The following is a 12822-nucleotide window of genomic DNA, read 5'->3' on the forward strand; positions in this document are numbered from 1 at the left end:
CTCCTGGAAATGTAATAACTTTGCTTTATGCACTTCCTCTGTAATCCCTCCTGGAAATGTATGAACTTTACTTTAGGCACTTCCTCTGTAATCTCTCCTGGAAATGTAAGAACTTTACTTTATGCACTTCCTCTGTAATCCCTCCTGGAAACGTAAGAAATCTACTTTGTGCACTTCCTCTGTAATCCCTCCTGGAAATGTAAGAACGTTGTGCATTTCCTCTGTAATTCCTCCTGGAAATGTAAGAACTTTACTTTCTGCACTTCCCCTGTAATCCCTCCTGGAAATGTAAGAACTTTACTTTATGGACTTCCTCTGTAATTCCTCCTGGAAATGTAAGAACTTTACTTTATGCACTTCCTCTGTAATCCCTCCTGGAAAAGTAACAACTTTGCTTTATGCACTTCCTCTGTAATCCCTCCTGGAAATGTAAGAACTTTACTTTATGCACTTCCTCTGTAATCCCTCCTGGAAATGTAAGAAATCTACTTTGTGCACTTCCTCTGTAATCCCTCCTGGAAATGTAAGAAATCTACTTTGTGTACTTCCTCTGTAATCCCTCCTGGAAATGTAAGAACGTTGTGCATTTCCTCTGTAATTCCTCCTGGAAATGTAAGAACTTTACTTTCTGCACTTCCCCTGTAATCCCTCCTGGAAATGTAAGGACTCTACTTTGTGCACTTCCTCTGTAATCCCTCCTGGAAATGTAAGAACTTTACTTTGTGCACTTCCTCCGTAAATCTTCCTGGAAATGTAAGGACTCTACTTTGTGCACTTCCTCTGTAATCCCTCGTGGAAATGTAAGGACTCTACTTTCTGCACTTCCTTTTTAATTCCTCATAGAAATGTAAGAACTTTACTATATGCACTTCCTCTGTAATCCCTCCTGGAAATGTAAGAACTTTACTTTGTGCACTTCCTCTGTAAATCCTCCTGGAAATGTAAGGACTCTACTTTGTGCACTTCCTCTTTAATTACTCCTGGAAATGTAAGAACTTTACTTCATGCACTTCCTCTGTAATCCCTCCTGGAAATGTAAGAACTTTACTTTATGCACTTCCTCTGTAATCCCTCCTGGAAATGTAAGAACTTTACTTTATGCACTTCCACTGTAATCCCTCCTGGAAATGTAAGAAATCTACTTTGTGCACTTCAACTGTAATCCCTCCTGGAAATGTAAGAACTTTACTTTATGCACTTCCTTTGTAATCCCTCCTGGAAATGTAAGAACTTTACTTTATGCACTTCCTCTGTAATCCCTCCTGGAAATGTAAGAACGTTGTGCATTTCCTCTGTAATTCCTCCTGGAAATGTAAGAACTTTACTTTCTGCACTTCCCCTGTAATCCCTCCTGGAAATGTAAGGACTCTACTTTGTGCACTTCCTCTGTAATCCCTCCTGGAAATGTAAGAACTTTACTTTGTGCACTTCCTCCGTAAATCTTCCTGGAAATGTAAGGACTCTACTTTGTGCACTTCCTCTGTAATCCCTCGTGGAAATGTAAGGACTCTACTTTCTGCACTTCCTTTTTAATTCCTCATAGAAATGTAAGAACTTTACTATATGCACTTCCTCTGTAATCCCTCCTGGAAATGTAAGAACTTTACTTTGTGCACTTCCTCTGTAAATCCTCCTGGAAATGTAAGGACTCTACTTTGTGCACTTCCTCTTTAATTACTCCTGGAAATGTAAGAACTTTACTTCATGCACTTCCTCTGTAATCCCTCCTGGAAATGTAAGAACTTTACTTTATGCACTTCCTCTGTAATCCCTCCTGGAAATGTAAGAACTTTACTTTATGCACTTCCACTGTAATCCCTCCTGGAAATGTAAGAAATCTACTTTGTGCACTTCAACTGTAATCCCTCCTGGAAATGTAAGAACTTTACTTTATGCACTTCCTCTGTAATCCCTCCTGGAAATGTAAGAACTTTACTTTATGCACTTCCTCTGTAATCCCTCCTGGAAATGTAAGAAATCTACTTTGTGCACTTCCTCTGTAATCCCTCCTGGAAATGTAAGAACGTTGTGCATTTCCTTTGTAATTCCTCCTGGAAATGTAAGAACTTTACTTTATGCACTTCCTCTGTAATCCCTCCTGGAAATGTAAGAACTTTACTTTTTGCAATTCCTCTGTAAATACTCATGGAAATGTAAGGATTCTACTTTGTGCACTTCCTCTTTAATTCCTCATGGAAATGTAAGAACTTTACTATACGCACTTCCTCTGTAATCCCTCCTGGAAATGTAAGGACTCTACTTTCTGCACTTCCTCTTTAATTCCTGATGGAAATGTAAGAACTTTACTATATGCACTTCCTCTGTAAATCCTCCTGGAAATGTAAGAACTTTACTTTATGCACTTCCTCTGTAATCCCTCCTGGAAATGTAAGAACTTTACTTTGTGCACTTCCTCTGTAAATCCTCCTGGAAATGTAAGGACTCTACTTTGTGCACTTCCCCTTTAATTACTCCTGGAAATGTAAGAACTTTACTTTATGCACTTCCTCTGTAATCCCTCCTGGAAATGTAAGAACTTTACTTTATGCACTTCCTCTGTAATCCCTCCTGGAAATGTAAGAACTTTACTTTATGCACTTCCTCCTTAATCCCTCCTGGAAATACAAGAACTTTACTTCACTTTCTCCGTAATCCCTCCTGGAAATGTAAGAAATCTACTTTGTGCACTTCCTCTGTAATTCCTCCTGGAAATGTAAGAACGTTGTGCATTTCCTCTGTAATTCCTCCTGGAAATGTAAGAACTTTACTTTTTCCACTTCCTCTGTAATTCCTCCTGGAAATGTAAGAACTTTACTTTATGGACTTCCTCTGTAATTCCTCCTGGAAATGTAAGAACTTTACTTTATGCACTTCCTCTGTAATTCCTCCTGGAAATGTAATAACTTTGCTTTATGCACTTCCTTTGTAATCCCTCCTGGAAATGTATGAACTTTACTTTAGGCACTTCCTCTGTAATCTCTCCTGGAAATGTAAGAACTTTACTTTATGCACTTCCTCTGTAATCCCTCCTGGAAACGTAAGAAATCTACTTTGTGCACTTCCTCTGTAATCCCTCCTGGAAATGTAAGAACGTTGTGCATTTCCTCTGTAATTCCTCCTGGAAATGTAAGAACTTTACTTTCTGCACTTCCCCTGTAATCCCTCCTGGAAATGTAAGAACTTTACTTTATGGACTTTCTCTGTAATTCCTCCTGGAAATGTAAGAACTTTACTTTATGCACTTCCTCTGTAATCCCTCCTGGAAAAGTAACAACTTTGCTTTATGCACTTCCTCTGTAATCCCTCCTGGAAATGTAAGAACTTTACTTTATGCACTTTCTCTGTAATCCCTCCTGGAAATGTAAGAAATCTACTTTGTGCACTTCCTCTGTAATCCCTCCTGGAAATGTAAGAAATCTACTTTGTGTACTTCCTCTGTAATCCCTCCTGGAAATGTAAGAACGTTGTGCATTTCCTCTGTAATTCCTCCTGGAAATGTAAGAACTTTACTTTCTGCACTTCCCCTGTAATCCCTCCTGGAAATGTAAGGACTCTACTTTGTGCACTTCCTCTGTAATCCCTCCTGGAAATGTAAGAACTTTACTTTGTGCACTTCCTCCGTAAATCCTCCTGGAAATGTAAGGACTCTACTTTGTGCACTTCCTCTTTAATTACTCCTGGAAATGTAAGAACTTTACTTTATCCACTTCCTCTGTAATCCCTCCTGGAAATGTAAGAACTTTACTTTATGCACTTCCTCTGTAATCCCTCCTGGAAATGTAAGAACTTTACTTTATGCACTTCCTCTGTAATCCCTCCTGGAAATGCAAGAACTTTAATTCACTTCCTCCGTAATCCCTCCTGGAAATGTAAGAAATCTACTTTGTGCACTTCCTCTGTAATCCCTCCTGGAAATGTAAGAACGTTGTGCATTTCCTCTGTAATTCCTCCTGGAAATGTAAGAACTTTACTTTATGGACTTCCTCTGTAATCCCTCCTGGAAATGTAAGAACTTTACTTTTTGCACTTCCTCTGTAATTCCTCCTGGAAATGTAAGAACTTTACTTTATGAACTTCCTCTGTAATCCCTCCTGGAAATGTAAGAACTTTACTTTTTGCACTTCCTCTGTTAATCCTCCTGGAAATGTAAGAACTCTACTTTATGCACTTCCTCTGTAATACCTCCTGGAAATGTAAGAACTCTACTTTGTGCACTTCCTCTTTAATTCCTCATGGAAATGTAAGAACTTTACTTTATGCATTTCCTCTGTAATCCTTCCTGGAAATGTAAGAACTTTACTTTTTGCACTTCCTCTGTAAATACTCCTGCAAATGTAAGAACTCTACTTTGTGCACATCCCCTGTAATCCTTCCTGGAAATGTAAGAACTCTACTTTGTGCACTTCCTCTGTAATCCCTCCTGGAAATGAAAGGACTCTACTTTCTGCACTTCCTTTTTAATTCCTCATGGAAATGTAAGAACTTTACTATATGCACTTCCTCTGTAATCCCTCCTGGAAATGTAAGAACTTTACTTTGTGCACTTCCTCTGTAAATCCTCCTGGAAATGTAAGGACTCTACTTTGCGCACTTCCTCTTTAATTACTCCTGGAAATGTAAGAACTTTACTTTATGCACATCCTCTGTAATCCCTCCTGGAAATGTAAGAACTTTACTTTATGCACTTCCTCTGTAATCCCTCCTGGAAATGTAAGAACTTTACTTCATGCACTTCCACTGTAATCCCTCCTGGAAATGTAAGAAATCTACTTTGTGCACTTCCTCTGTAATCTCTCCTGGAAGTGTAAGAACTTTACTTTATGCACTTCCTCTGTAATCCCTCCTGGAAATGTAAGAACTTTGCTTTATGCACTTCCTCTGTAATCCCTCCTGGAAATGTATGAACTTTACTTTATGCACTTCCTCTGTAATCTCTCCTGGAAATGTAAGAGCTTTACTTTATGCACTTCCTCTGTAATCCCTCCTGGAAACGTAAGAAATCTACTTTGTGCACTTCCTCTGTAATCCCTCCTGGAAATGTAAGAACGTTGTGCATTTCCTCTGTAATTCCTCCTGGAAATGTAAGAACTTTACTTTCTGCACTTCCCCTGTAATCCCTCCTGGAAATGTAAGAACTTTACTTTATGGACTTCCTCTGAAATTCCTCCTGGAAATGTAAGAACTTTACTTTATGCACTTCCTCTGTAATCCCTCCTGGAAATGTAACAACTTTGCTTTATGCACTTCCTCTGTAATCCCTCCTGGAAATGTAAGAACTTTACTTTATGCACTTCCTCTGTAATCCCTCCTGGAAATGTAAGAAATCTACTTTGTGCACTTCCTCTGTAATCCCTCCTGGAAATGTAAGAAATCTACTTTGTGTACTTCCTCTGTAATCCCTCCTGGAAATGTAAGAACGTTGTGCATTTCCTCTGTAATTCCTCCTGGAAATGTAAGAACTTTACTTTCTGCACTTCCCCTGTAATCCCTCCTGGAAATGTAAGGACTCTACTTTGTGCACTTCCTCTGTAATCCCTCCTGGAAATGTAAGAACTTTACTGTGTGCACTTCCTCCGTAAATCCTCCTGGAAATGTAAGGACTCTACTTTGTGCACTTCCTCTTTAATTACTCCTGGAAATGTAAGAACTTTACTTTATGCACTTCCTCTGTAATCCCTCCTGGAAATGTAAGAACTTTACTTTATGCACTTCCTCTGTAATCCCTCCTGGAAATGTAAGAACTTTACTTTATGCACTTCCTCTGTAATCCCTCCTGGAAATGTAAGGACTTTACTTTATGCACTTCCTCTGTAATCCCTCCTGGAAATGCAAGAACTTTAATTCACTTCCTCCGTAATCCCTCCTGGAAATGTAAGAAATCTACTTTGTGCACTTCCTCTGTAATCTCTCCTGGAAATGTAAGAACGTTGTGCATTTCCTCTGTAATTCCTCCTGGAAATGTAAGAACTTTACTTTATGGACTTCCTCTGTAATCCCTCCTGGAAATGTAAGAACTTTACTTTTTGCACTTCCTCTGTAATTCCTCCTGGAAATGTAAGAAGTTTACATTATGGACTTCCTCTGTAATCCCTCCTGGAAATGTAAGAACTTTACTTTTTGCACTTACTCTGTAAATACTCCTGCAAATGTAAGAACTCTACTTTGTGCACATCCCCTGTAATCCCTCCTGGAAATGTAAGAACTCTACTTTGTGCACTTCCTCTGTAATCCCTCCTGGAAATGAAAGGACTCTACTTTCTGCACTTCCTTTTTAATTCCTCATGGAAATGTAAGAACTCTACTATATGCACTTCCTCTGTAATCCCTCCTGGAAATGTAAGAACTTTACTTTGTGCACTTCCTCTGTAATTCCTCCTGGAAATGTAAGAACTTTACTTTCTGCACTTCCCCTGTAATCCCTCCTGGAAATGTAAGGACTCTACTTTGTGCACTTCCTCTGTAATCCCTCCTGGAAATGTAACAACTTTACTTTGTGCACTTCCTCTGTAAATCCTCCTGGAAATGTAAGGACTCTACTTTGTGCACTTCCTCTTTAATTACTCCTGGAAATGTAAGAACTTTACTTTATGCACTTCCTCTGTAATCCCTCCTGGAAATGTAAGAACTTTACTTTCTGCACTTCCTCTGTAATCCCTCCTGGAAATGCAAGAACTTTACTTCACTTCCTCCGTAATCCCTCCTGGAAATGTAAGAAATCTACTTTGTGCACTTCCTCTGTAATCCCTCCTGGAAATGTAAGAACGTTGTGCATTTCCTCTGTAATTCCTCCTGGAAATGTAAGAACTTTACTTTATGCACTTCCTCTGTAATCCCTCCTGGAAATGTAAGAACTTTGCTTTATGCACTTCCTCTGTATTCCCTCCTGGAAATGTATGAACTTTACTTCATGCACTTCCTCTGTAATCCCTCCTGGAAACGTAAGAACTTTACTTTATGCACTTCCTCTGTAATCCCTCCTGGAAATGTAAGAACTTTACTTTGTGCACTTCCTCTGTAATCCCTCCTGGAAACGTAAGAACTTTACTTTATGCACTTCCGCTGTAATCCCTCCTGGAAATGTAAGAACTTTACTTTATGCACTTCCTCTGTATTCCCTCCTGGAAACGTAAGAACTTTACTTTATGCACTTCCTCTGTAATCCCTCCTGGAAATGTATGAACTTTACTTCATGCACTTCCTCTGTAATCCCTCCTGGAAACGTAAGAACTTTACTTTATGCACTTCCTCTGTAATCCCTCCTGGAAATGTAAGAACTCTACTTTGTGCACTTCCTCTGTAATCCCTCTTGGAAATGTAAGAACGTTGTGCATTTCCTCTGTAATTCCTCCTGGAAATGTAAGAACTTTACTTTCTGCACTTCCCCTGTAATCCCTCCTGGAAATGTAAGAACTTTACTTTATGGACTTTCTCTGTAATTCCTCCTGGAAATGTAAGAACTTTACTTTATGCACTTCCTCTGTAATCCCTCCTGGAAAAGTAACAACTTTGCTTTATGCACTTCCTCTGTAATCCCTCCTGGAAATGTAAGAACTTTACTTTATGCACTTTCTCTGTAATCCCTCCTGGAAATGTAAGAAATCTACTTTGTGCACTTCCTCTGTAATCCCTCCTGGAAATGTAAGAAATCTACTTTGTGTACTTCCTCTGTAATCCCTCCTGGAAATGTAAGAACGTTGTGCATTTCCTCTGTAATTCCTCCTGGAAATGTAAGAACTTTACTTTCTGCACTTCCCCTGTAATCCCTCCTGGAAATGTAAGGACTCTACTTTGTGCACTTCCTCTGTAATCCCTCCTGGAAATGTAAGAACTTTACTTTGTGCACTTCCTCCGTAAATCCTCCTGGAAATGTAAGGACTCTACTTTGTGCACTTCCTCTTTAATTACTCCTGGAAATGTAAGAACTTTACTTTATCCACTTCCTCTGTAATCCCTCCTGGAAATGTAAGAACTTTACTTTATGCACTTCCTCTGTAATCCCTCCTGGAAATGTAAGAACTTTACTTTATGCACTTCCTCTGTAATCCCTCCTGGAAATGCAAGAACTTTAATTCACTTCCTCCGTAATCCCTCCTGGAAATGTAAGAAATCTACTTTGTGCACTTCCTCTGTAATCCCTCCTGGAAATGTAAGAACGTTGTGCATTTCCTCTGTAATTCCTCCTGGAAATGTAAGAACTTTACTTTATGGACTTCCTCTGTAATCCCTCCTGGAAATGTAAGAACTTTACTTTTTGCACTTCCTCTGTAATTCCTCCTGGAAATGTAAGAACTTTACTTTATGAACTTCCTCTGTAATCCCTCCTGGAAATGTAAGAACTTTACTTTTTGCACTTCCTCTGTTAATCCTCCTGGAAATGTAAGAACTCTACTTTATGCACTTCCTCTGTAATACCTCCTGGAAATGTAAGAACTCTACTTTGTGCACTTCCTCTTTAATTCCTCATGGAAATGTAAGAACTTTACTTTATGCATTTCCTCTGTAATCCTTCCTGGAAATGTAAGAACTTTACTTTTTGCACTTCCTCTGTAAATACTCCTGCAAATGTAAGAACTCTACTTTGTGCACATCCCCTGTAATCCTTCCTGGAAATGTAAGAACTCTACTTTGTGCACTTCCTCTGTAATCCCTCCTGGAAATGAAAGGACTCTACTTTCTGCACTTCCTTTTTAATTCCTCATGGAAATGTAAGAACTTTACTATATGCACTTCCTCTGTAATCCCTCCTGGAAATGTAAGAACTTTACTTTGTGCACTTCCTCTGTAAATCCTCCTGGAAATGTAAGGACTCTACTTTGTGCACTTCCTCTTTAATTACTCCTGGAAATGTAAGAACTTTACTTTATGCACATCCTCTGTAATCCCTCCTGGAAATGTAAGAACTTTACTTTATGCACTTCCTCTGTAATCCCTCCTGGAAATGGAAGAACTTTACTTCATGCACTTCCACTGTAATCCCTCCTGGAAATGTAAGAAATCTACTTTGTGCACTTCCTCTGTAATCTCTCCTGGAAGTGTAAGAACTTTACTTTATGCACTTCCTCTGTAATCCCTCCTGGAAATGTAAGAACTTTGCTTTATGCACTTCCTCTGTAATCCCTCCTGGAAATGTATGAACTTTACTTTATGCACTTCCTCTGTAATCTCTCCTGGAAATGTAAGAACTTTACTTTATGCACTTCCTCTGTAATCCCTCCTGGAAACGTAAGAAATCTACTTTGTGCACTTCCTCTGTAATCCCTCCTGGAAATGTAAGAACGTTGTGCATTTCCTCTGTAATTCCTCCTGGAAATGTAAGAACTTTACTTTCTGCACTTCCCCTGTAATCCCTCCTGGAAATGTAAGAACTTTACTTTATGGACTTCCTCTGAAATTCCTCCTGGAAATGTAAGAACTTTACTTTATGCACTTCCTCTGTAATCCCTCCTGGAAATGTAACAACTTTGCTTTATGCACTTCCTCTGTAATCCCTCCTGGAAATGTAAGAACTTTACTTTATGCACTTCCTCTGTAATCCCTCCTGGAAATGTAAGAAATCTACTTTGTGCACTTCCTCTGTAATCCCTCCTGGAAATGTAAGAAATCTACTTTGTGTACTTCCTCTGTAATCCCTCCTGGAAATGTAAGAACGTTGTGCATTTCCTCTGTAATTCCTCCTGGAAATGTAAGAACTTTACTTTCTGCACTTCCCCTGTAATCCCTCCTGGAAATGTAAGGACTCTACTTTGTGCACTTCCTCTGTAATCCCTCCTGGAAATGTAAGAACTTTACTGTGTGCACTTCCTCCGTAAATCCTCCTGGAAATGTAAGGACTCTACTTTGTGCACTTCCTCTTTAATTACTCCTGGAAATGTAAGAACTTTACTTTATGCACTTCCTCTGTAATCCCTCCTGGAAATGTAAGAACTTTACTTTATGCACTTCCTCTGTAATCCCTCCTGGAAATGTAAGAACTTTACTTTATGCACTTCCTCTGTAATCCCTCCTGGAAATGTAAGGACTTTACTTTATGCACTTCCTCTGTAATCCCTCCTGGAAATGCAAGAACTTTAATTCACTTCCTCCGTAATCCCTCCTGGAAATGTAAGAAATCTACTTTGTGCACTTCCTCTGTAATCTCTCCTGGAAATGTAAGAACGTTGTGCATTTCCTCTGTAATTCCTCCTGGAAATGTAAGAACTTTACTTTATGGACTTCCTCTGTAATCCCTCCTGGAAATGTAAGAACTTTACTTTTTGCAATTCCTCTGTAATTCCTCCTGGAAATGTAAGAAGTTTACATTATGGACTTCCTCTGTAATCCCTCCTGGAAATGTAAGAACTTTACTTTTTGCACTTACTCTGTAAATACTCCTGCAAATGTAAGAACTCTACTTTGTGCACATCCCCTGTAATCCCTCCTGGAAATGTAAGAACTCTACTTTGTGCACTTCCTCTGTAATCCCTCCTGGAAATGAAAGGACTCTACTTTCTGCACTTCCTTTTTAATTCCTCATGGAAATGTAAGAACTCTACTATATGCACTTCCTCTGTAATCCCTCCTGGAAATGTAAGAACTTTACTTTGTGCACTTCCTCTGTAATTCCTCCTGGAAATGTAAGAACTTTACTTTCTGCACTTCCCCTGTAATCCCTCCTGGAAATGTAAGGACTCTACTTTGTGCACTTCCTCTGTAATCCCTCCTGGAAATGTAAGAACTTTACTTTGTGCACTTCCTCTGTAAATCCTCCTGGAAATGTAAGGACTCTACTTTGTGCACTTCCTCTTTAATTACTCCTGGAAATGTAAGAACTTTACTTTATGCACTTCCTCTGTAATCCCTCCTGGAAATGTAAGAACTTTACTTTCTGCACTTCCTCTGTAATCCCTCCTGGAAATGCAAGAACTTTACTTCACTTCCTCCGTAATCCCTCCTGGAAATGTAAGAAATCTACTTTGTGCACTTCCTCTGTAATCCCTCCTGGAAATGTAAGAACGTTGTGCATTTCCTCTGTAATTCCTCCTGGAAATGTAAGAACTTTACTTTATGCACTTCCTCTGTAATCCCTCCTGGAAATGTAAGAACTTTGCTTTATGCACTTCCTCTGTATTCCCTCCTGGAAATGTATGAACTTTACTTCATGCACTTCCTCTGTAATCCCTCCTGGAAACGTAAGAACTTTACTTTATGCACTTCCTCTGTAATCCCTCCTGGAAATGTAAGAACTTTACTTTGTGCACTTCCTCTGTAATCCCTCCTGGAAACGTAAGAACTTTACTTTATGCACTTCCGCTGTAATCCCTCCTGGAAATGTAAGAACTTTACTTTATGCACTTCCTCTGTATTCCCTCCTGGAAACGTAAGAACTTTACTTTATGCACTTCCTCTGTAATCCCTCCTGGAAATGTATGAACTTTACTTTATGCACTTCCTCTGTAATCCCTCCTGGAAACGTAAGAACTTTACTTTATGCACTTCCTCTGTAATCCCTCCTGGAAATGTAAGAACTCTACTTTGTGCACTTCCTCTGTAATCCCTCTTGGAAATGTAAGAACGTTGTGCATTTCCTCTGTAATTCCTCCTGGAAATGTAAAAACTTTACTTTCTGCACTTCCCCTGTAATCCCTCCTGGAAATGTAAGAACTTTACTTTATGGACTTCCTCTGTAATTCCTCCTGGAAATGTAAGAACTTTACTTTATGCACTTCCTCTGTAATCCCTTCTGGAAAAGTAAGAACTTTGCTTTATGCACTTCCTCTGTAATCCCTCGTGGAAATGTAAGAACTTTACTTTATGCACTTCCTCTGTAATCCCTCCTGGAAATGTAAGAACTTTACTTCATGCACTTCCCCTGTAATCCCTCCTGGAAATGTAAGAAATCTACTTTGTGCACTTCCTCTGTAATCCCTCCTGGAAATGTAAGAACGTTGTGCATTTCCTCTGTAATTCCTCCTGGAAATGTAAGAACTTTATTTTCTGCACTTCCCCTGTAATCCCTCCTGGAAATGTAAGCACTCTACTTTGTGCACTTCCTCTGTAATCCCTCCTGGAAATGTAAGAACTTTACTTTGTGCACTTCCTCTGTAAATCCTCCTGGAAATGTAAGGACTCTACTTTGTGCACTTCCTCTTTTATTACTCCTGGAAATGTAAGAACTTTACTTTATGCACTTCCTCTGTAATCCCTCCTGGAAATGTAAGAACTTTACTTTATGCACTTCCTCTGTAATCCCTCCTGTAAATGTAAGAACTTTACTTTATGCACTTCCTCTGTAATCCCTCCTGGAAATGTAAGAACTTTACTTTATGCACTTCCTCTGTAATCCCTCCTGGAAATGCAAGAACTTTACTTCACTTCCTCCGTAATCCCTCCTGGAAATGTAAGAAATCTACTTTGTGCACTTCCTCTGTAATCCCTCCTGGAAATGTAAGAACGTTGTGCATTTCCTCTGTAATTCCTCCTGGAAATGTAAGAACTTTACTTTATGGACTTCCTCTGTAATCCCTCCTGGAAATGTAAGAACTTTACTTTTTGCACTTCCTCTGTAATTCCTCCTGGAAATGTAAGAACTTTACTTTATGGACTTCCTCTGTAATTCCTCCTGGAAATGTAAGAACTTTATTTTCTGCACTTCCTCTGTAATCCCTCCTGGAAATGTAAGAACTTTGCTTTATGCACTTCCTCTGTAATTCCTCCTGGAAATGTATGAACTTTACTTTATGCACTTCCTCTGTAATCCCTCCTGGAAATGTAAGAACTTTACTTTATGCACTTCCTCTGTAATCCCTCCTGGAAACGTAAGAAATCTACTTTGTGCACTTCCTC

The sequence above is a fragment of the Phyllobates terribilis genome, unplaced genomic scaffold, assembly GCF_046119375.1.
Source record: "Phyllobates terribilis strain yellow unplaced genomic scaffold, ASM4611937v1 Scaffold_87__1_contigs__length_6367161, whole genome shotgun sequence".
In the NCBI taxonomy this organism is placed as follows: Eukaryota; Metazoa; Chordata; class Amphibia; order Anura; family Dendrobatidae; genus Phyllobates; species Phyllobates terribilis.